Raw genomic sequence first — 26,513 nt, 5'->3', positions numbered from 1 at the left:
ATAATTTATCTCATAAATATTTCTTTAATTTCTTTGTTTTCGGTTTCAAAGAAAAATATTAAAATTCTTACACCTTGAACTTTAAAACCACCAAATTTTTCTTAAGTAATTTAAACCATGAAATTTTTAAACCCTACTTCATGAATAATCATGAAAATATTCGGCTCATAACACCACAAACTTAACCCTTTAAATTTTTCTTTTTAAAACCCTTAATTTTCCTCAAGAATCAAGTTTTAACACCAAAAATATAAATTTCCAGCTTTTTAAGCTTAGTTCATAAAACTTGTTCAAGTTAGAACAAAATTTAACACATAACTACTTTAAAAATTTTGAATCTTTCAAAACCAATTCTTACCCATGTTTTATTTCACTCCTTAAAACTACAATCCATGATTGCATGTAGGTTTTAAACTCTTAAATTAAAATTTTGTTAAAACCAAAATATTTCAAAAAAAATGAACAACACCCAAATATTTGATCCTCTTAAAAACCCACATTTTGAAAGAAAGATCACATTTTAAAACTTTGAGTAAACCTTCCATTCAAACATAAAACCAAAGAAGAAGAAGAATAATAACCCACAAAAAAATTCACATAGAAACCATTTAAAGAAGCTTTTAATCTTACCTTTCTTTAAAATCTTGAGTTAAAATTAATGGAGTTTTGTTATTTTCCTAGGGTTTGGGTTCGGCAAAGACAAAGAAAAAAGAGAGTGACTTTTGGTTTTTCTCTACAATTCTTTTTACTCCTAAGAAAATGGAGAAAAGAAGATTTCCAATTATAGCATTTTTGATTGAAAAATTGTGGGGTCTTACTTGCCTTTTTTAACTTCAATCATTAGCTCCACTCTTAGTCATAACTCTCACTACATGCATGATGACAAGTGTCCTACATGTGTCATTTCTTACCCAATTGCTTTCTCTCCAAGTTAAGCTAATCTAGCTTATTTAATTATTTTTACGGTTTTCGAAGTTCCGTAAAATCTTTCTCGAAAAACGTTTCCGAACTAAATTAATCTCTTATAAGATCAAATCTTGAGCAAATATATTTATAATTTATTTTTTTAACGTTTTAATTATTTAAATCGATTTTTAACATTTAATGGCCGAAAATTACAAAAATGCCACCCATGCACAATAATTCAATTTTCGTAGCCATGCACACGTAAACATTTAAATAATTAATCAAACATCGCAAATAAATCAATCACATGCATTTAAACACCGAAAATTAATTTCTAAGCCGGTACTCTACCGCCGCTAATTTTCCGACTCACCGCATTTTCAAAAATTCCATATTTTGAAAATTAGGGGTATTACAGCACACAAGGGCTTCCACGGTCTCAGGCCGCAAATAACTCCGATATGGATCCAGCTCTTTGGTCATAGTGTCAAATATGGAGTCAGGAGTAGTAGAGCATACCGGAATATTTAGAATATCTCGAGCCATCTTGGTAAGAGTTGGGTATTTCTGTTTGTTCAACTTCCACCACCCTAACACATCAAAATCATGCAGACGAGGCAATAAAGACTCTTCCAAGTACTGATCCAGCTCCGACTTCATCTGCTGGCTTGTAGACTCCACGATATAGACATCAAAATCGGTGAGTCCATTGTCTGTCAGAAGAGTGCCCGGGTGGTCCTCTATTTTGATATTGCTGTCATTACCTTCTTTAGCGTAAGTCGGAGTTAGAGGCAGTGGAAGTGCAATGTACTCGAGAAAGAGCTCATGGATCCCCTCATCAACAATTTTGATATATGATTGGGCATCTTCAACGTACATTTTTCTAAAACTAAACTCGACGAGCTTCATCTTGAAACGGGGATCCATGATTACTACTGCAATTGCCAATACCAGGCTGCAATCCTTCCAGTATTTGGTTAGTTTTTCTTGCATGAATTTCGTGAGACTGCTGACAAATGGCTCCTCATATATAACCATGAGCCAGATCTGTCTGGATCTTCCATACTTCGTGAAAGAACACAATTGTTGCCGGATTAGTTGTGGAGTTGAGCATGCTGACTGCATCATAGAGAGGTTTCAAGAAAGCACATAAAGTCTGAACCTGCCTCCAGTCTTCCATGGATGGGCCTCTTTATAATGAGGATCCGACGTATCCAAGCAAGCAAATACTTCTTTTAACTCTGACGCGGCTACCAGCATCTGATATGTTGTATTCCATTGAGATTGATCATTAATGGATAGATCTTTCTCACTGTGGACTTGCAGTTGTTGCTTTAGGCCAAGAAATTTTTCCTCATGGGATTCCGAAGTCTTTGCATACTGATAGGTGCATTTTACACCTATATCTAGGAGTCATTTTCGCATGCTTTTATTATACTTTGATACGCTTTTTCCCCGTGATTGTGTGCTTATTCTATGTATTAGAGTTTCGGGTAAAACAGATCAATGTGAAGTGTTTTGGGCTTAAAGAAGGAAGAATTCAAGTATCGGAAAAGGAGCGAGTCGAAAAAGCGAAGAAACGAGCGAGATATGGCCAAGGAAAGGAAGGGCTCGATCGAGCCCTTCACTTATGAAGAGGGGCTCGATTGAGCCCCATGAACAAATGTATCCAGAGGATTTCTCAAGGCCTAAGGCTCGATCGAGCCCTCACTTTTAAGTGGATGGCTCGATTGAGCCCTCTAAAAGAAAGCTCAGAATTTGAATTTCGAGACAAGACAAGACTCAAGGCTCAATTCCATTTTAGGCCCAACACTCCTTTAGTGGGTGTCCTTTGTTTTCCTCTTTTGTAATCCATATAAAAAGCACTTTATCTCATTTTAGGGTATAGACAAGTTTTTGAATATTCTATTAGTTTACCTCTTTTATCTAGAGCAATCATCTTGGTATTTTTGGAAATTCCTCCATTGTTGGATATTTGAAACTTTTTAATATTATTGAAGTTTTATTATTGAAGATTTTTATTATCCATTTCATGTTCTTGCTTTCTAGATCTACAAAGATAACTAATTCTTACTTAGTAATGTTTGTTGTTCATCTTATTTATTATTGTTATTTTTATTATGAGTAGCTAAATCCCCCATGTTTGGGGGTTGAAATGAAGCTTATGAATGTATGATTTGGGATTTAGGGTTTTGGGCTTGTTGTCGATTGTTCTAATTGATATTCTTAATGCTTGTTTTAGTTTAGCTACCTAAAGCATGATTCTAGGTTGGTTAACATTTTGAGAGAAGGTTAATTAATTGGATAGATTGATTAGGATCCTAATTGATGACACCATGAGAGTGGGTTAGAGATTAGGAAACCTTGGAGTGGATTGTTAATCGCTAATTGGTTCGTTAATCGTGTTTAGTGCCACGAGAGTGGATTAGGCTTGGTTGGTTGGCTTGTTGGTGGTTTTGTAGCTCTTTGAGGCTCGAGAGCGGGAGTTATGCTTTAGGAACGCTCGGTTCACGTTTTAAAGCCCTAGACCCGAACCCATTGATTACATGACCTAAGTGGAGTTTTAATCTCCAAACCTTTTCTACCATTTGAATTCTCGTTTATTGTTAATCGCTTTTAGTCTTTTACAATTGTTAAATTAGTTGTCAATTCTAGTAGTAGTTGCAAGTTTGGTGTTAGTTGAATTGTTAAGTGTTAAATTGATACTTTAATCTAAATCCAATTGCTTGTTGCTTTCCGAATTGAAAATCAAAATCCGCGTTCGTTCACTTTAAACCTCTTGTCTCCGTGGGATCAACACTCGACTTGTCGAGTTACTACAAGTTAGCGGGTAAAATTGCTAACACATACGTTACACTATCACGGATTTTCTTGATAATGTCCCGCCCAGCCCATAACACCTCCTTGGCAAGGTTACTTAAAGTTTGAGCAACGCAATTCCCGATCAACAATTGTCCATTGAGAATAAGAGGATTTTCAAGGCAAAGTAGGGATCTAAGATTTTCGAGGCAAAGTTCGCTCACCGGATGATTGAAAGTAACAAAAAATAGTTTGACCTCCAAACTCCAATCGGAAAGGCAACAAGCAACAACATGGCTAAGAGCAGTATCTGAATCCAGATATGGTTCCATCAAAACGTTAAGCACCCGTTTATGTGGCTTCCAATCATTATCAATGAAGTGGCCAGTCACAAAGACATAATATAAACTTTGACTTGAGATCCACGTATCCAATATAAGGCAAACTCGTCCGGCATTCCCTCAATAAACTTCATAACATTCTATTTTTCTCTCAAGTACGTTCCAACGCAATCCCCATGGACGGTATTGAAGCTGACAGCGTTGAACCTAGGCTGAAGATTATCAACAAAAGATACGAAGCCAGAATGCTCAACCATGTGAAGAGGGTAGTCATGCATGATGACCATCCTAGCAATTTCATTGCGGCAACGCTCTGCATCAAACGCAACATAGGGTGTGCTAGGGGATGTGTAACGACGTGTTGGTGGATCAGTTACACTCCCAGGAGTAAAGGGAGATGATTGATTTGCTTGATTGCGCAGGAGAGTTGTGCAGGTTCCTTTGGCAATATGGCGCTTGAGATGGCTGGTACCAGTTTGTTTAGAACCGGTAGTATATGCAAAACTTTGATTGCACTGCATGCAGAATGCTTTTTAACAATCAGGACTTACAGTTTTTATTATAAAATGCTCCCAAACTATGGATTTCTTTCTCCTGCGTTTATTAGGCTGTGATTCTGGATAAGCCAGAACATTATTGTCGTGTTCTCCAGCTGTTGCCATCGCAGTTCCCTTTTCAGCAACGCAAAATTGAAAACACTGTTAGAATGATTTGAAGAAATGTATCATTGAGAACAATGTTGACTTAAAGTTTTAACTTAAACTTATTATCATCCAGGGAAAAGTAAGATTTACTTTGTAAAAAACAAAGTAACGTATCATCCAAATTTCACAATCATTTTTTAAGTATGACTAAAGGAAATAAAATATTATACATTAACTTTCAAAACCATACTTGCACTTATAGTGCGGCTTAATACATAGTTTGACCCCTGAACTTGTACCCTTTTACCCATCTAACCCCTAAATTTAACGTCTCACCTATCGAACCTCTGAAGTTGTTAAATAATCCGATTTAACCCCTGAACTTGATAAATATGTAAGTATTGAACCCTTCGTGTCCACCTGTCACTTGAAACGTTCTAGAAGAAATTGTGTACGGAGGGGTTAAATGTTTACATATTTATCAAGTTCGGGGGTCAAATCGGGTTATTTAACAAGTTCAGGGGTTCGATAGATGAGACGTTAAGTTTGGAGGTTAGATGGGTAAAAAGGTACAAGTTCAGGGGTCAAACTATGTATTCAGCCCTTATAATGCACTATTCTATTTTTCACTGCATGAGACATTGCTTCAAAATGTTTTTCCAAAATGGATAATCATGAAAATTCAAAACTTTGAGCCAATCCACCATATTCTAGGCAAACTACTTAGTTTCGGAGAGTTGCTAATGTGGGCTAATTAGCTTAATGGTCAAAGCGTTTCCAAGTGTATAAAGAGGTCATGTGTTCGAATCCTGCTTCGGTAACTAATAATTACCAAATTGAGACTTTAAGAGACGTACTCTATATTTAGCCAAAAAAAACTTAGGTCTGGAGACATAAAAAGTATCTAGGACTTTTTATATAAAATACTATTTTTTCTACAACATTTACTTTCTTTTTAAATCTTTACACTTCACACTAACTTTTTTTTCTTTTATACTCTCTCCGTTCTTTTTAGTTCGCAAAATATATTTATCTCTAATTAGTTGTCCATTTAGAATTTCAATGTGAATAGCTATTATTTTCCAAATTTATCCATTCCTAATAAATGACTACATATTTTCATTTAAAAAGCATTTATTAATTAATAGGGTTATATTAGTATTTCTCGTTATAAATTAAGACAAAAGAAGCACTATCTTGGTATATGCAATATGGTTAAATGGACAACTAAAAAAGAACGGAGGGAGTACTATTTTTTTTTAAAAACTTTATTTTCTATACAATTTTTATTTTCCACCATTTTCTTTCATTTTTTCTAATTATTTTTTTCACCATTGTATTTCTGCACTTAATACTTATCATATATTTAATTTTTAGAATTTTTTATTTTATTTTTTTGACTTTTTTTACTGTTGACATTTTTCGTCAGTTTTTATCAACATGATATCAACACAATGTCAACAATATTGAATAAACTGACTAATATTAATTTTATGTATATTGATTTTTACATTTAAATATTTTTTAATTTTTATTTATTGTTCATTTTTAATTAATATTTATTATTTACCATATATTTAAATTTTTTTATATATCAACATAAAATCAACACAAGATTAACCAATAATCAACATGTAATAAACTAATTATTTTTATTTTTTATTTTTTTCACTCTAATTTTTATTTTTTCAGCATTATCTTATTTTAATTTTTGTTCTTTTATTTTATTTCACTTACAATATTTTTCTTTTTACTAATGTTATAATCAGCCAAATATCAACCGAATATCAACATCACATCAACAAAATGTCAACACTGCAACATTATAATAATTCAAAACTATTATTTGTTTTCTTTTCCAATGCTAATACATTATTATCCGGTCTTAGTTTAATTTTTATTTTTTTAGTTTATTTCACGGACAATATTGTCTTATTTTCCAATGTCAAAATCAAGTAATTATCAACACAGTATCAACATAAAATCAACAGCACTATAGCATTATAATAATTCAGTAATCAACCATCATCAACAAATCGTGCTGCAGAATAAAAAAACGCAGAAATATAACCAAACACAATAAAAATGTAGAAACAACATATTCTTATTCCATAAAATCACAAAATTATTTTATATAACATGAAAATATAATCTTTATTCATTTTTATTGATGAAAAACTACTGTTATATAAAAACAGCAAATAAAAAAAGAAAAATTATAGATCTGAAACAAAGAAGAAGAAGAAGTGAAACGATGAATTTCATATCTGATGAAATCAAAATAAAAAACGACGATAGTAACATCGAGCGGAGATAGTGGCTTCGACGAAACAACAAATTGAGAAAATGACTTTGATGGCGCGCGGCGGAACGATCCGGTGTTATTTAAACTTGATGAAGAGCGGCGTAGATAAAAAAATTAGAGGATAGAGAAGAGAGAAGTTTGAGTAGAGGAGAGAAATGAAGAGAGAGAAAATTATATGAAATTATGAGATTCTCATGTTATAAAAGGTATTTATATAATCCGTATAAAAGCAAAAACTTTATTCGTGTATGGTATTTCGGAGAGTTGAAAGTTGACACTGTATAAAAGTAAATATTTTGATATACTTAAGGAAAATTTAGAAATTTACCTAAAATATAAAAATAATAGGATTTTATGTATCAACAATGAAAAGTTAGAACAAATACATCACGGTTTTAATATTTTTATGATTTTACTCTTTATGTTTCAATATTTCTGATTTTACTCTGACACCACATGCTCTCTCTCTCTCTCTCTCTCTCTCTCTCTCTCTCTCTCTCTCTCTCTCTCTCTCTCCCTCTCTCCTTTTTTCTCCATTCTTATTCTTCCCTTCTTTATTATTTCTCTGCCATTGCTCCGCAATCATTCCGCCATCGCTCCGCCGTCGTATCACCGTCGTTTGACCATTTTTTGAGATTTAAATCATCGATTTTGTAATTTTTATGATTTATTTTAACTTACAGACCTAAAAAAATGGATCTTACAATTTTTCAGTTTTCAGATCTAATAATCTGTCGAAAAAACGATTTTCATCAGAAAAAATAATTTTCTGCAAAAAAAAAAAACGATTTTCTGCCAAAAACAGTGTCTGATTATCATATCATTATCACGGCATTATCATGTTGTTATCATAACACTGCATAGAAAAAATTTAGAGTGTTTATCCCATGCAACCGTTGCGCCACGTCATTTTTACATCAAGCCAATGAGCATTTGCGATAGGGAATCTTTTAATTATTACTTAATTTTTTTATCATTCAATTTTCCACATGGCTAACGTACAATTGGTTTGTTGCACGAATGACATGGCGCAACGGTTGTGTGCAATAATTTTTTAAAAATTTATATAGAAAATAATGCTTGATTATCATATTATTATCATAACATTATCATGAGGTACTTTATCATAACGTACTTTATCATAACATTATCATGACTATCATAACTATATCATAACATTTTATTATACCTTATCATATTATTATCAAACGGTATCATATTATTATCATCAAATTTATCATACTGTTATCATAACGTTGTTTATCTTTTATCATAACTATATCACACTATTATCATAACTATATCATACTATTATCATAATCGTATAATGTTATGATATAGATATGATAATCATCATACAGACATGTTAACGTTAGTGATACCGAAATGATAATCAAACACTTTTCTTGATACTATTATTATCATACTATTATCATAAGTATATAATATTATGATACTAATATGATAACATTATGATACAGATATGCTAACATTAATGATACCGGTATGATAATAAAGTATTTTTTTGACAATTTTTTTTCCAGTGTTATGATAATGATATGATAATGTCATAGTGATACCAGTATGATAATCAGACGCTGTTTTCTGCAAAAAATCGTTTTTCCTACAAAAAATCGTTTTTTCCATCATAAAATCGTTTTTTATACAAATTTTTAGATCTAAAACTGAAAAAATTAAAGAGTAATTTTTATAGATATGAAAATTAAAATAAATCGTAATGATCACCACGATCTAAGAAAAAAATCGCAAAAACTAAATATGAAAGAACGGTGGATCGATGGCGGCGTAATGGCAGATCGACGGCGGGGTGATGGCGGAGCGACGGTGGATCGATGGAGGAACAGCGGCGGAAACAATTGAAAAGCAGAAAAGAAAATGAAAACGAAGAAGAAAATGGAGAAGAAAATGGAGAAGAAGAAGAAGAAGAGAGAGAGAGAGAGAGAGAGAGAGAGAGAGAGAGAGAGAGAGAGATATCAGAGAACAAAAATAAAACACACGTGCTAGAGTAATAAAAAAATACTTAGAGTAGAAAATAATAAAAAATAAGTATTATTATCTATACTATATATAAAAGCACGGATGGGGGGGGACAAGCAAATTTACTGAATAATCTTTTTCAGTATACTACTAAATAAAGATTTTATAGTCATTAACTAATTAGTTATTTAATTAATCACTATTGTAATTAAAGTCCTAATCAAAATAGGTAACTACATTATCTCCAATTTAGTTTTTAGTATATACAAAATAACTATATTGTCTCCAAATTATTAGGAATGCCTATCTTTTAATTTGATTGAACTACAAAATTAAAATACTGTATTTGGTCAATATAATATTATTTAAATTTATATCTTATTATTTTTAAAGATATTATTAATAAAATTAAGTTAATTATTTAATTATGGTTATTATCAAAAAAAATAAATTCAATATGGAAAAAAATCTAATATTCAAATATATTATATTTATTTTTACAAAAATTCTTAACTAATTTAATATTAATTATAAATAAAAATTGATATAATTATAATAAATTTACTTGACGAGTTACGTTTCGAGCCACGTGCATAGCACGTAATGCGAAACTAGTAATAAAAAAAGAATTTAGAGTAAAAAAATAAAAGTGCTAAAAAAGTGAGGTATTTTCTCTATCTTTTCCCTATTGAGGTAAACAATATTATTATTTTAAAAAATGGAGTGTTTTCTCTAATTTTCTCCTTAGTTATTGTGAAAAAAGCCCAAGTACTTATCAAATGAATATGCACAGGCTTGGCAATACCATTAGCTAATGAATATGCTGCAACCAGACTACTGGGCCACTACTATATAAGCCACCAAACCCAATTCCAACTAAACAAGCCCAGATTCAGGAACCCAAAGGTCAAAGCTAACATGAAATTAGAGATTTTTAGACAAATACCTCCAAAACAGCTAAATATTCTCAAGAGCACCACTGACCAAAATTAATATAATTTTTACGGCTGGACTAATATTACTTTGCAAAAATAAACTTTCAATTTGAAAAATTACTCTTCTTCCACCATTTTCTTCATCGTTCCTCAAATCACAAAGTTAATGGTGGCTACTGCAAGCTCAAACTCTATTCTTAAGCCAACCCAGCCATAGTACTCCCGTACCAGCTTTTGGAAGATGGGTTTCAAGTTTCAACAGCAGCCCAGCCATAATACTTCTGTCATTCTAGGCGGCAGTGATTCGCTCGCTCTTACCAGAGAAATTGCAAAAAAATCCGCTGATTCCAGCGATAACAATGACTACACTTTCAGTTCTTCGTAGATGGCCGATTTTTTCATTTTTTGGTTCATGAAAAATTCCTATGTGGCTATGTGTATGGACTTTGGTTTGCTATTAGTCCCTGGGTTGAAAAAATAAGTCTTACTCTAAGTTGCCCTTCAAGTGTTTGTAATAAGTACTCAGTGAATTTTTTTATTATTGTAGTTCCATAAATCACTGTAAAACGGCATTAAGTAATTGTTAATGAAGTCATTACTTCCTAATGCAGCCACGTATCTACCTTCTTGAAAGAATTTTTGTGCTGCTTCTTGCCCCATTTTGCTAATCATAAGTTGTTGTGTTTCTTTAATTACTATTTGCTTGTGTAAAGATAATCTTTGAATCTGCACAAATTCAATTATTTTGCAATGTTAGCACATAACTCTAGATCAAACGAAAGGAATGAAAAATATGAAAAATGAAAAAAATAATAATTTTATAAAAACAAATTATAAATATTAATATTTTAAAATCAAATTATAAATTATGGTTTGCTGTTAGTTTTCCATCTTTCTTCACTAAATTCCACCCATTAAATTGTTTTATTTTCGGTGAATATTAGGAAACCTATTAGTAAATTCCACCCATTAAATTGTTTTTGGTTTGCTGTTTGTTTATATTAAATTTATGATTTATATCAGTTTACTAAATATAAATTTATCAACGGTTGACCATCAATTTACTTAAAATTTACTATTGTTTATTTTTTAAAAATTATAAATTATTAAACTTATAATTTATATCGGTTTGCTAAATATAAATTTACCAACAATTTACTAAATGTATGCAATTTCAGTTTATTAATTTTAATATTTCAAATTTACTTTACTATAGATTTACTAGAGGTTAACTTTAAAATTATAAACTACCATAAAAATACCATGAGTTTATTTCGACGGAATGAACCATTATGAAATTTATTATCATTTAAAATAAGTTTACAAAATATTTACCACGAATTCAAAAAAATATCACGGGTTTACCATATGTTTTCTTTGACATTATAAACTATTACAAGTTTACCGTAAGTAGTTAACTATTGGTCTACTATCAATTTACTAACGGTCTACTATCAGTTAACTAATAGGTAGTTAAATATGAGTCTACTATCAATTTATTAACGGTCTACTATCAGTTAACTAATAGGTAGTTAAATATGAGTCTACTATCAATTTACTAACGGTCTATTATCAGTTAACTAATAGGTAGTTAACTATTGATCTACTATCAATTTACTATATTTATTTGTCCTTTACGATTGCGACTTTACTAACTATTTTTTTAGAAGATGGAAATAATATTTTGGTAAAAAAATACAATTTTTACTATAAATTAATGATAAATTTACTATTGATTTACTATCAGTATTATAAATATATACAAAATTAGTTTATCTTTTGATTTACTAAACGAGTAGTTAGCTTACGGTATACTATCAGTTAACCAATAGGTAGTTAATTATTGGTCTACTATCAATTTACTAACGGTGTACTATCAGTTAACTAATAGGTAGTTAACTATTGCTTTACTATCAATTTACTATATTTGTTTGTCCTTTACGATTGCTACTTTGCTAGCTAATTTTCTTTAAAGATGGAAATAATATTTTGAAAATTAACTTTAAATTTATCGACAATTTACTCACGGCTAACTAACGATATATTAATTTCTTAAAAGATGAAAAATAATTAAAAAATTTATCAACGGTATACTCACGGTTAACTAACGGTGTACTAAAAATAAGTTTATTAATTTTTTTTAAAAATGCAGTATGGTTTAAATATACAATTCAAGTTTACCAACAATTGATTAACCATATAATCATAATAAAGATTATTACAAGTTTCCAACGGTTAACCTAACGTTTACTAACAGTGTATTACAAACAAAATTTGTAATACCCCTAATTTTCAAAATATGGAATTTTTGAAAATGCGGTGAATCGGAAATTAGCGGCGGTAGAGTACCGGCTTAGAAATTAATTTTCGGTGTTTAAATGCATGTGATTGATTTATTTGTGATATGTGATTAATTATTTAATGTTTACGTGTGCATGGCTACGAAAATTAATTATTGTGCATGGGTGACATTTTTGTAATTTTCGGCCATTAAATGATAAAACCGATTTAAATAATTAAAAACGTTAAAAAAAAATTAAGTTATAAACATATTTGCTCAAAGATTTGATCATATAAGAAATTAATTTAGTTCGGAAACGTTTTTCGAGAAAGATTTTACGGAACTTCGAAAACCGTAAAAATAATTTAAATAAGCTAAGATTAGCTTAACTTGGGGAGAAAGCAAGTGTGTGTGAGATGACACATATTGGACACTTGTCAACATGCATGTAGCCTAGGAGTTGAGCTAATGATGGCAATTAAAAAAGGCCAATTAGACCCCACAATTTTTCTATCTAAAATGCTATAAGTGGAAAATCTTTTTCTTCCCCACTTTCTTAGGAGAAAAAGTAAGATTGTAGAGAAAACCCAAAAGTCATTCTTTTCTTTTGTCTTGGCCGAACCATTCCCTAAGAAAATAACAAACCCCATTGATTTTCTTTTACTCAAGCTTTTTTGTTAAGGTAAGATTAAAAGCTTTTGTAAATATGTTATGTGTTTACCTTTGTGGGTTCTCATTCTTCTTCTTCTTGGGTTTTATGCTTTAATGGAAGGTTTCTTTAAAGTTTTAAAAGTGTGATCTTTCTTTCAAAATGTATTTTCTTAAGAGGGTTAAAATGTGGGTGTTGTTTGTTTTTGAAAATTTCGGATTTAATAAAATTTTAGTTCAAGGGTTTAAAACTTACATGCAATCAAGGATTATGGCTTTAATGAGTAAGATTAAACATGGGTAAAAGTTGGTTTTAAAAGATTCAAAGTTTTTCTAGTAGTCAAGTGTTAAATTTTAACTTGAACAAGTGTTTGAACTAAGCTTTAAAAAAAATGCTGGAAATTTATATTTGAGTGTTAAAAGGTTGGTTTTTGAGAAAAATTAAGGGTTTTAAAAAGAAAATTTAAAGGGTTGAATTGTAGTGTTAAAAGGCCGAATATTTTCATGATTTTTTCATGAAGTAGGGTTTTGAAATCTTATGATTTAAAATGATTTAAATTTCATAAGAAAATTTGGTGGTTTCAAAGATCAAAGTGTGAAAATTTAATAATTTTCTTTAAAACCGAAAATAATAAGATTAAAGAGGAATATTTATGAGATACATTGTTTTGAATTTAAAAGTTGTTAAAAAGGGGGATCATATGTGAAATGTGTCTAAGATTTTGAAATAAAAATTTGTGAATAATTAATTTGTGATTTGCCGAATAAAATTATGAATTTCTATTCTTTGATAATTTGTTATGTTCATTAAAGTGTTTGTATGATGATTTAGATTGTTTAAAAGATCAATTTAAATATGATGCATGATTTAATGATTGATAAAATGTGTTAGTGGATTTTTGGTTGAGATGCCGAATATATGTATGTAATTCTTCTATGATTTTGTGGCATATTTTAGGTAATTTTTGTATGTTATATATATATGTTAAGTTGTGTAGCATGCTATGTTGAAATGAAATCAATGATAGAAATTTGTAGGATGTATTGATTTAATTTTGTTATGGCCGAATATGATAGAAAATATTATTGAGAAATTTTAAGTGATATGTTGTGGTTTACATGTTGATGGTATGGAAATTGCTAGATAAATTGTGTTGGTTGTGAATTGCATGAAATGGTGTAAGTATATGCCTAGGATGCAAATGTTTAAAAAAATATGTTTGAGTGATAATTAGTTGATGGCCGAATAAATGGAAAAATGCAATTAAATGATTTGTATTGTTTATATGGCATGTTATTTGGTGATTAGATGAGATTGAAATTATGTTTATATGTTATGGGGGTTAAATATTTGAAATAATAAATTTTGGCTAAAAGCCGAATAGATCCTTGATTTAAAAGAAATTTTACTTTTAAATTTCTTGATTAATTGTTGAGTTAATAAGTATGCCATGGAAATGCTTAATTGTTAAAAATTGTGTTATATGGTAAATTTGATATGTTGGCCGAATAGTTGGCCATTTGATGTATGATTGTTTAATTGTTTGTGATGTGGTTAGTATTGTGTATTTAATCAAGTGTGATTAAATATTTTAGTAGAGTTAAAATTCATTCAATTTGAAATTGATTGGCTAATTTTGGTATAGGTGGTTTAGAGAGTGGGGTGGTGGTCGGCGAACCACTACCGGCCGGTAAACGGAGCACGGTATCTCTGTTTAACCGAGCCAAGATTTGGTCGGGTTGAAACCGAACCAAAATGGACCAAGGCCAAGAGGGGGCCGAAACCGTAATTAGATCCCGGACTAGAACTTTGGACTTTTATTTAGACTTGACTAAATAATTTGGACCCAAAGTTAAAAAGTTAAAAAGGTAAGTAATTAATTAAAATTTGGTAAAAAGGGACTAAAAGGCAAAATTTGAAAGTATAAGGACTAATATGTCCTAAATGGATTTTTGGTGGACTTAAAAGGTAAGTGAAACCTTGAATTTATGTAATTAAAAGTTTTTAAGATTCTAAACTTTTGATTTGGGCCTAAACCCAAAAGATGTATATTTTTAAATAAGTTGGAATTAATTAGTTAGATATAAACTAATTAATGTTTTATTTAATTAAAATTGGAAAATTTTAATTAAAGGATGTATATATGTATATTGTATTTTTATAAAAGAGGATTTTGGAATAAAGGTATTTTGGAATACGGAAAATTTATAAGAACCGAATAATATTTTTTAAAATATGGGAATTTTTCCGAAAGGGTAAAATGGTAAAATTTACCTAAGGTTTAGATGGACCAAATTATGAATTTAATTGGATTCCTAAGATTGAACCCGATACGTAGTGAGTGTACGGGCCACGATGTCGATCGTGATGATTAGTGGGAAACGTTTCGATTAATAAACGTCTAGAGATTTGACGAAAGGTCAATCTCGGAATGCGAGGCATTCACGGGGCAATAATTGCCGAGGAGCTAAATGTGGATTAGCATGCGTAAATTATTGTGGAACGACAGTCTGTGAGTTTGCATTATTACATGCATACATTAAAGTAATAAAATTATAATTATTACTTTAATGTGGGAAATTAATATCATAAAGCATTTTAAATATACCGTATATTTATTTTGAGTAAATAAAATTATTATGGAATGAGTCTATGAAACGTGCCATCCTATTTGGGCTATAATAGGACTACGTGATCACTAGTTATTGCATGCATATTTATTTTTACGTAAAGAGGAATGTACTGTGTGAATCTAGACAACGGTCTAGAAGTCTGAGACGACGGTCCAGACATTGCGGGAGAGCTTCTAAGACGACGGTCTAGAACCCCGAACAAGTTAACGGCGATGGAACGATAGAGTTCGGCCGATTGATTTAAGAACTAACGGCGTCATGGAACACTTAATGTTATCGGTCGTTGAGTTCATAAGAAAAGTTGGAAACAGTCTAAACAAAAGTTTAGAACTGTAAAGGATAGTGGAAAATAAACTAGAGTCGAGTGAATCTACGGGATCAGCCGACTAGTTTATTAATCTAAGTCTGAAAGGAGACTTAGAGGAATATGGATTAGAAAATGCATTTCATTTCAAAAGCTTTAACGTTTCTGTGATTGAACCGGTAGTATATATTTAAATATATCTATTTTATGACGAGTTAAATTATTTAATGTGTGTTTGTAAGATGTCAACTCACCAGTATATCTGACCCCGTTGTTGTACCAATTTTTCAGGTACGTAGACTGTCATTTTTGGTGAGGCTTCATATTCTTGTTTCGTGAAGTCTCTATTTTGGGCGATGTGGTATTTTGTAAATACTTTCCTATCTTAGCGCTGCAGTAGAAATGTCTAGACAGACGGAACTCCTTAGCATGCTTTATTTTGCGATGAATTGCCACGATAATACTCTGTTTAATTATCATCGCTTTGTTATTATTATATTTATATATGCATGCTTGTTATGGATATTTTGTGATGCCTCTCGGGTATATGAGATACCGAGATAAATGTGGAGAACAGTAAATGAAACTGTTGGCATCGAAACAAAATGTATATGTGGGCCCGACGTGGCATAAATGAAATTTGCATGTCTCACCCTAAAAACGAATTGAAAAAGGGTTATAAAAGTTGACATGTTGTGAAAAAGGAAAAGAGGTCCCATGAAGTGGGTGACCTAGAATTTATGTTTCGGAATTTAAAATGTATGATTTTATTCCGCGAAAAATTTATAGTGAATTTCGAAACAAATTTATACGAGAAAACTTTTTAAAGAAAAGTTAAATCGTTTTAATAGTAAAAAATGGATTTTATTTTAAGGCTTGCTACGGGTTTCGGAGCAACCACTCCCATTCCCTAGCGCCGGTCTCGATCCGAGAATCGGGTCGTGACAAAGGTGGTATCAGAGCAATGGTCGATTAATTGGGCCATTGCGTGAAAAAGTGATTTTATTTTCGAAAAGAGAATCGAAAATTTTTGAGAAATGAAAAATTGTGATTTTATTTCGATGTGCGAATCGAAATTATTGATGATGTGGCGTTATGTGAAAAGTTGAGTTGTTTATCGAGTTCCTAGGAAAGAATGAGTATCCCTAGGAAATCTACTGCAGCAAAATAGGAAATCGATGTCATGTCTTGACTAAGTTATCGTTTTTCAAAAATTCTATTCCGTAGTGTTCTCTAGGAATTGAATTTGTGATGTTGTGGTTAAACGATAATGTGATTTTGTGATTGATTGCAATTACGTGATTTAATGCTTGAAAATGTGATTTGGTGATTAATTGCAATTGTTTGATGTGATAATTGGGAATGTGATTTTGTGAATATTTGCAATTACGTGATTGATAATTGAGATTTGATTGGGTTATTGAAACCGAAAATTTGTGGTGTAATTGTTATGTGAAAAATGTGCAAAGTGAGTATGTGATTTAATTTTTGCATGGTGTGTTGGTTGAACCGAAATGTGTTCGGTGATGATGTGAAAATTGTGATAATTGTGATTGTGGTGTGTTTAATGTACACGGGATTCACATGGGTTTTATTTTGTGACAGTATGTCTAGATTTTCGGATAACATGTCACAAGGGAATCGGTATGTTGCGGATGCCGGATCGGTTAACGTGAATGTAGAGCAGTTTTTAAGAAGTGTGACCCCGGAAACCGCAAATGCTGAAAATGGTAGCAATGCTATTGGAAATGGTTTTCAATCGGAATCGGTTGGGTTGCAACCACCGAACCCTAGCTTTAGAGCCGATTGGTTCACCAAGGGAGTGGACAAGTTTAAGGAGGCTAAGATGAATGCTATAGAGGCTAAGGAAAGGGTTGCCGAAGCCTTAGATGATGTGGCTAGAACCGAGAGCCGTGAGAGGTATAGGTATGTGTTGTTGGGAGGTTATCTCGATACTTTGACTAGGGGAAGCAAATCGGTTCGAGAGTATATGGAGGAGTTCATGAGGTTTAATTCGGCGGTACCGGATTTGATGATGAATACGGAGGATGTTCATTCCCGTTTCATTTACGGTTTAGGTGATGAGTTTTACGGATTGTTGAATGAGAGGGCGAGGCCACTTCCGTACTTGTATGGACGTGCGTTAGCATTAGAGGAGTATATGTTAGCCCGAGGAACACCACCGCAAGCTTATTTTTATCCCTATACCGAGAATCCTATTTTTGGAGCGATGATACCCGATGATGAGGAGCAAGAGGAGGATCCGGAAGAAGACCCGGAGGAGGATCCCGAGGAGTATGTTCCGTTGGATTAGGAGTGAGATTTAGATCTCGGGAGTAGCGACAGGTATTCTTTAAGATTAAGTTTCGTTTTAAGTTTAAAGTTAGATAATTGGCAAATAGAAATAATAGTATGATAAAATGAGTAGAAAACAAAATAATAAGAATGAAAAAGGTAAAATGGAATTAGTAAAATAAATTCGCTCAATGAATTAGTAATTGGAGTAATATAGTATAAAAAAAAAATGTGTTTAACGTAGAGAAGAGGAGTAAAAAAAAAAAATATGGAGTATAATTCGGTTGTAGAATGGAATGTGAATTTTAAGGTAAATAAATAAAATAGTGGAATAAAATAAAAAGGAAAAGGGCAATAGAAATCATAAGAGAAATTTGAGATTGAGAAAATCTTAATTATTCTCGGAGTACAAATCCAAAAGTAACTCACGAAAATTTTCTATGAAATTTTAAAGTTTGTATTTAAAAACGGTATAGCAAGCTCGGACCCAACATAAAATATTTGGCATGCATGTAAAATTTTGAAAATGCATAAAAGTAATATTTACATTCATCATGAAAATAAATTTTAAAAGAGAAATGCAACTCTTTGATAGTGAGAGCCGTCATTATCCCGAGCTACGGTTATATGAGAAGTGGTGAACGAAAATTTTATGTTTTCAAGAAAAAAAAATTGTGTCGGCCAAAATTTTATAAAAAAAAAAATAAATTTTGGAGAATTTTAAAGTGAGAAAAAAAAAAACGGGTAAGTACTCCCGAAAATAATGAAAATTTTGTACAACTAAAATTTTTATTTCGATTAAGTATGGCAAATTCTAAAATCTTTAGAATAATGAGAATGAGTTATTTCTAAAGAAAAATATATGTATAAGTTGGAAAGTCTATAGAAAAATATTTAAAATAAATAAGGAAGTAATAGAAAGTAAAAGTGGTATAGACATTATGTGGTTATCCTAATTGAATATAGAATAATTAGGTAGTTAAGTGATAACTAGAAACTAGTTAAACCTGACTATAGAAATCCCATGAAAATATTAAGTCTCGGAGTAGATGTTATTTTGGTGGTATGCCTAAGTTAAGACTAAGTATAGCCTTAGCGAGTGTGTTTTAGTGTGTGAGAATTTCCGTAAAGGCAAAGTCGTGATATGAAAGGTAGAGTTACCTTTGTGTCGGAAAAAGTTCCGAATTACGGAAATGGAAAGAAAAGGAATAAAGTTGAAAGGAAAAAGGATTATGAAAATTCGAGGACGAATTTTTATAAGGGGGAGTGAATGTAATACCCCTAATTTTCAAAATATGGAATTTTTGAAAATGCGGTGAATCGGAAATTAGCGGCGGTAGAGTACCGGCTTAGAAATTAATTTTCGGTGTTTAAATGCATGTGATTGATTTATTTGTGATATGTGATTAATTATTTAAATGTTTACGTGTGCATGGCTACGAAAATTAATTATTGTGCATGGGTGGCATTTTTGTAATTTTCGGCCATTAAATGATAAAACCGATTTAAATAATTAAAAACGTTAAAAAAAAATTAAGTTATAAACATATTTGCTCAAAGATTTGATCATATAAGAAATTAATTTAGTTCGGAAACGTTTTTCGAGAAAGATTTTACGGAACTTCGAAAACCGTAAAAATAATTTAAATAAGCTAAGATTAGCTTAACTTGGGGAGAAAGCAAGTGTGTGTGAGATGACACATATTGGACACTTGTCAACATGCATGTAGCCTAGGAGTTGAGCTAATGATTGCAATTAAAAAAGGCCAATTAGACCCCACAATTTTTCTATCTAAAATGCTATAAGTGGAAAATCTTTTTCTTCCCCACTTTCTTAGGAGAAAAAGTAAGATTGTAGAGAAAACCCAAAAGTCATTCTTTTCTTTTGTCTTGGCCGAACCATTCCCTAAGAAAATAACAAACCCCATTGATTTTCTTTTACTCAAGCTTTTTTGTTAAGGTAAGATTAAAAGCTTTTGTAAATATGTTATGTGTTTACCTTTGTGGGTTCTCATTCTTCTTCTTCTTGGGTTTTATGCTTTAATGGAAGGTTTCTTTAAAGTTTTAAAAGTGTGATCTTTCTTTCAAAATGTATTTTCTTAAGAGGGTTAAAATGTGGGTGTTGTTTGTTTTTGAAAATTTCGGATTTAATAAAATTTTAGTTCAAGGGTTTAAAACTTACATGCAATCAAGGATTATGGCTTTAATGAGTAAGATTAAACATGGGTAAAAGTTGGTTTTAAAAGATTCAAAGTTTTTCTAGTAGTCAAGTGTTAAATTTTAACTTGAACAAGTGTTTGAACTAAGCTTTAAAAAAATGCTGGAAATTTATATTTGAGTGTTAAAAGGTTGGTTTTTGAGAAAAATTAAGGGTTTTAAAAAGAAAATTTAAAGGGTTGAATTGTAGTGTTAAAAGGCCGAATATTTTCATGATTTTTTCATGAAGTAGGGTTTTGAAATCTTATGATTTAAAATGATTTAAATTTCATAAGAAAATTTGGTGGTTTCAAAGATCAAAGTGTGAAAATTTAATAATTTTCTTTAAAACCGAAAATAATAAGATTAAAGAGGAATATTTATGAGATACATTGTTTTGAATTTAAAAGTTGTTAAAAAGGGGGATCATATGTGAAATGTGTCTAAGATTTTGAAATAAAAATTTGTGAATAATTAATTTGTGATTTGCCGAATAAAATTATGAATTTCTATTCTTTGATAATTTGTTATGTTCATTAAAGTGTTTGTATGATGATTTAGATTGTTTAAAAGATCAATTTAAATATGATGCATGATTTAATGATTGATAAAATGTGTTAGTGGATTTTTGGTTGAGATGCCGAATATATGTATGTAATTCTTCTATGATTTTGTGGCATATTTTAGGTAATTTTTGTATGTTATATATATATGTTAAGTTGTGTAGCATGCTATGTTGAAATGAAATCAATGATAGAAATTTGTAGGATGTATTGATTTAATTTTGTTATGGCCGAATATGATAGAAAATATTATTGAGAAATTTTAAGTGATATGTTGTGGTTTACATGTTGATGGTATGGAAATTGCTAGATAAATTGTGTTGGTTGTGAATTGCATGAAATGGTGTAAGTATATGCCTAGGATGCAAATGTTTAAAAAAATATGTTTGAGTGATAATTAGTTGATGGCCGAATAAATGGAAAAATGCAATTAAATGATTTGTATTGTTTATATGGCATGTTATTTGGTGATTAGATGAGATTGAAATTATGTTTATATGTTATGGGGGTTAAATATTTGAAATAATAAATTTTGGCTAAAAGCCGAATAGATCCTTGATTTAAAAGAAATTTTACTTTTAAATTTCTTGATTAATTGTTGAGTTAATAAGTATGCCATGGAAATGCTTAATTGTTAAAAATTGTGTTATATGGTAAATTTGATATGTTGGCCGAATAGTTGGCCATTTGATGTATGATTGTTTAATTGTTTGTGATGTGGTTAGTATTGTGTATTTAATCAAGTGTGATTAAATATTTTAGTAGAGTTAAAATTCATTCAATTTGAAATTGATTGGCTAATTTTGGTATAGGTGGTTTAGAGAGTGGGGTGGTGGTCGGCGAACCACTACCGGCCGGTAAACGGAGCACGGTATCTCTGTTTAACCGAGCCAAGATTTGGTCGGGTTGAAACCGAACCAAAATGGACCAAGGCCAAGAGGGGGCCGAAACCGTAATTAGATCCCGGACTAGAACTTTGGACTTTTATTTAGACTTGACTAAATAATTTGGACCCAAAGTTAAAAAGTTAAAAAGGTAAGTAATTAATTAAAATTTGGTAAAAAGGGACTAAAAGGCAAAATTTGAAAGTATAAGGACTAATATGTCCTAAATGGATTTTTGGTGGACTTAAAAGGTAAGTGAAACCTTGAATTTATGTAATTAAAAGTTTTTAAGATTCTAAACTTTTGATTTGGGCCTAAACCCAAAAGATGTATATTTTTAAATAAGTTGGAATTAATTAGTTAGATATAAACTAATTAATGTTTTATTTAATTAAAATTGGAAAATTTTAATTAAAGGATGTATATATGTATATTGTATTTTTATAAAAGAGGATTTTGGAATAAAGGTATTTTGGAATACGGAAAATTTATAAGAACCGAATAATATTTTTTAAAATATGGGAATTTTTCCGAAAGGGTAAAATGGTAAAATTTACCTAAGGTTTAGATGGACCAAATTATGAATTTAATTGGATTCCTAAGATTGAACCCGATACGTAGTGAGTGTACGGGCCACGATGTCGATCGTGATGATTAGTGGGAAACGTTTCGATTAATAAACGTCTAGAGATTTGACGAAAGGTCAATCTCGGAATGCGAGGCATTCACGGGGCAATAATTGCCGAGGAGCTAAATGTGGATTAGCATGCGTAAATTATTGTGGAACGACAGTCTGTGAGTTTGCATTATTACATGCATACATTAAAGTAATAAAATTATAATTATTACTTTAATGTGGGAAATTAATATCATAAAGCATTTTAAATATACCGTATATTTATTTTGAGTAAATAAAATTATTATGGAATGAGTCTATGAAACGTGCCATCCTATTTGGGCTATAATAGGACTACGTGATCACTAGTTATTGCATGCATATTTATTTTTACGTAAAGAGGAATGTACTGTGTGAATCTAGACGACGGTCTAGAAGTCTGAGACGACGGTCCAGACATTGCGGGAGAGCTTCTAAGACGACGGTCTAGAACCCCGAACAAGTTAACGGCGATGGAACGATAGAGTTCGGCCGATTGATTTAAGAACTAACGGCGTCATGGAACACTTAATGTTATCGGTCGTTGAGTTCATAAGAAAAGTTGGAAACAGTCTAAACAAAAGTTTAGAACTGTAAAGGATAGTGGAAAATAAACTAGAGTCGAGTGAATCTACGGGATCAGCCGACTAGTTTATTAATCTAAGTCTGGAAGGAGACTTAGAGGAATATGGATTAGAAAATGCATTTCATTTCAAAAGCTTTAACGTTTCTGTGATTGAACCGGTAGTATATATTTAAATATATCTATTTTATGACGAGTTAAATTATTTAATGTGTGTTTGTAAGATGTCAACTCACCAGTATATCTGACCCCGTTGTTGTACCAATTTTTCAGGTACGTAGACTGTCATTTTTGGTGAGGCTTCATATTCTTGTTTCGTGAAGTCTCTATTTTGGGCGATGTGGTATTTTGTAAATACTTTCCTATCTTAGCGCTGCAGTAGAAATGTCTAGACAGACGGAACTCCTTAGCATGCTTTATTTTGCGATGAATTGCCACGATAATACTCTGTTTAATTATCATCGCTTTGTTATTATTATATTTATATATGCATGCTTGTTATGGATATTTTGTGATGCCTCTCGGGTATATGAGATACCGAGATAAATGTGGAGAACAGTAAATGAAACTGTTGGCATCGAAACAAAATGTATATGTGGGCCCGACGTGGCATAAATGAAATTTGCATGTCTCACCCTAAAAACGAATTGAAAAAGGGTTATAAAAGTTGACATGTTGTGAAAAAGGAAAAGAGGTCCCATGAAGTGGGTGACCTAGAATTTATGTTTCGGAATTTAAAATGTATGATTTTATTCCGCGAAAAATTTATAGTGAATTTCGAAACAAATTTATACGAGAAAACTTTTTAAAGAAAAGTTAAATCGTTTTAATAGTAAAAAATGGATTTTATTTTAAGGCTTGCTACGGGTTTCGGAGCAACCACTCCCATTCCCTAGCGCCGGTCTCGATCCGAGAATCGGGTCGTGACAAAATTATTGATGTATCATTAGTCAACTATCGGTTTACTATCGAGATACAAAAAAAAGTTCATTATTATTTTACAATTGGTTTACTAATAGTTAACTATCTGTGTGTTATCAAAAATTAAAATTCAATAATCCCCCATCAAATATAAAATTCTTTTATATTGAACTATTTCATTTGAATCGAAATCTAATTCAAATCTAATTATTATTAAAAATAATATAAATATAAATATAACACTATATGCCTTGTAGAATGATATAAAATCACAATAAGTATGGGAAATAATCTCACATTCAGAGCTTAATTAATCTTAATTAGAATCCTAGATGTTTTACTAAATGGTTACCCATTGGTAACCAGATAAATAATTCACCATCAATTAAAACATATTTTATTCTCAAATTTGACCAATAAAACTTATTTTACCCAAAATTCAAATATTCTAATAGATTACCAAAATATTTATCAATATTATTATTATTATTATTAAAAATCAAGAAATTTTAAAGAGTAAAACGAATTTATAAATGGTAACCAAAGGCTTACGAAATAGTTACTAAATGTTTACCAACAAATAACACAAAATAAATAAATGCTAGAAAAGGATTAATTTGAAGAAGTGAAAGTACATGCTGCAAACTATGATATAATTATACATAGTCCTCTGTCTTTCATGACAATATGCGCTACTTCAATTAAACAATCCCTATAATGATGTTAGTCTTCCATATTTCATGAAGAATAAGTGGTACCTCTAGTTAAAAATCTCTGATACCTGAACCCAACCAACTTTGTCTTAAATTGTCACTCTCATATAGAAAACAAAAACCAGGCTCAACTTTTTAATTATCATAATTTATTTCCTGTTACAAGATAGTAAAGAAAAGGCAAGGAAATGGAAAACTAGGGGTCACATGACTAGGCAGCACAAAAGGACTGCTTCAAAAATCATGACCATGAAGACAATTGCCATTCTGCACAATACTATGAAGTTTATTGATGGTGCAGATCAAATAACAAGGAAATAGGAACCATTAATTAAAAATTGCAGAACTTCCTTAACTTCTCCATGCATAGAGCATTACACCACTTGAAAAATCAAACTATACCCTACTATTTATATTAAACAATTGAGAACATTGTTCAACTTCGTGATCAGGGCTGAAACATAAGGCCTTTTTACCAACAGAGACCCCTATGCTGTGAAGCAAATAGGCAGCTTCAAGACATTCAAGACTTTTTTCATCCAAATAGAGGTCAAATTTAACTTGATCATCAGCAATCAATAACCATTTTGGCATTCCACTCAGATTTTTGAAGCTCAGATACATTCAATCTTAACTTTTCAAAAATCAGAAGAGGAAATCAAAGTACCTGCTCTTCCTTCAATTTTCTGCCCATCTTCTTCAAGAGCAGCTTTCCTAGCTACTGTTTCTTCTAAACGAGGAGCTTCGGCTTTCTTCGTGGCCTTCAATTAAAATCATAGCAGCAAAATAAATCATACCCATTAAAAATTACAAAAATTAAATTAATAAGAAGAATCAGAGCTCCGGTTTTTATTGGGATCTCTCTTAATCAAAGCTCCGGTTGCCGGACTTATTATGCAGCGGTGTTTGAGGCAGCACTGGCGGAATAGACGGTGGACAATTGACATCGGAAAAAAATGATGGGAGAGAATTTAGGAGATTTCAAAAGAGACTGATCTTCTTTTGAATCGTATGTTCAAATTTCAAGATCACAAACAGAATCGTAAAAAAGAGAACATTTTAAAATAGAATGTATTTTGGCAAATGGAAACGCGGGATCGTATGATTGAGATTATTTTGCCTTTCTATAGTGTTGAGCCTAATTTCCTCATGAAATTAAGAAGTCTAATTCCTAAAAACAAAAGCCCAGACCAGAGCGATTATCCACAAACAAAATTAAACATGTAAATTCCCGCGAAGATCTTATTATTAACAAATACATTTAAAATCTCGTTAACAAACAAACAAAACGAGCAATTTTCATCAACAAATTAACACAAACACAACAAACAAATTCAAAACCAGTAAACATATAACCGGACAGAGTTAGATTAGAGAATCGATTTTTTTAGAAGACCTAAAAAACTTGAGAAGTTAGGGTTTTTTTTAATTTTATCAATCACGAAAAGAAAAAATCAAAACGATAAGATTAGCTACCGTAAAAGAAGGCCGGACTCGGAGCTCCGAGAACTGTGGAAGAAGATGTAGGATTTTTTTGGAGATTTGGGCTTGAATCCCGATCCAAACCCTAACTGGACCTGGCAAATTGGTTTTAGGGAAAAGTTGAAAAATACTTGATTTTGTTAAAATAATCTCAAAAATACTTATGTTCGTTTTTATTTGCGGACAATACTTACAAAAGAAAATAAATTGCACCTAGCACTTGATTTAATAAAAACATTAAACCTAACACTTAAAATCTTATATTTCTAAACCCTAAATCATACTAAACCCTAAACCCTAAATCATGCTAAACCCTAAACCCTAAATTCCAAACTTTAAACCCTAAAACATGCTAAACCCTAAAGCCTAAATTCTAAATCGTAAACCCTAAACCCTAAATTATGCTAAACCCTAAACCCTAAATCA

The 26,513-nt window shown here is 31.2% G+C and overlaps 1 pseudogene; it reads right to left on the bottom strand.

Annotated features, from left to right (window-relative positions):
* Window positions 1–1,275: 1,275 nt before the first annotated feature.
* Window positions 1,276–4,708, bottom strand: LOC126687491 (zinc finger BED domain-containing protein DAYSLEEPER-like; annotated as a pseudogene).
* Window positions 4,709–26,513: the final 21,805 nt, after the last annotated feature.

This window comes from Mercurialis annua, linkage group LG6 (genome assembly GCF_937616625.2).
Source record: "Mercurialis annua linkage group LG6, ddMerAnnu1.2, whole genome shotgun sequence".
In the NCBI taxonomy this organism is placed as follows: domain Eukaryota; kingdom Viridiplantae; phylum Streptophyta; class Magnoliopsida; order Malpighiales; family Euphorbiaceae; genus Mercurialis; species Mercurialis annua.
This window is presented reverse-complemented; position numbering and strand designations above follow the sequence as displayed.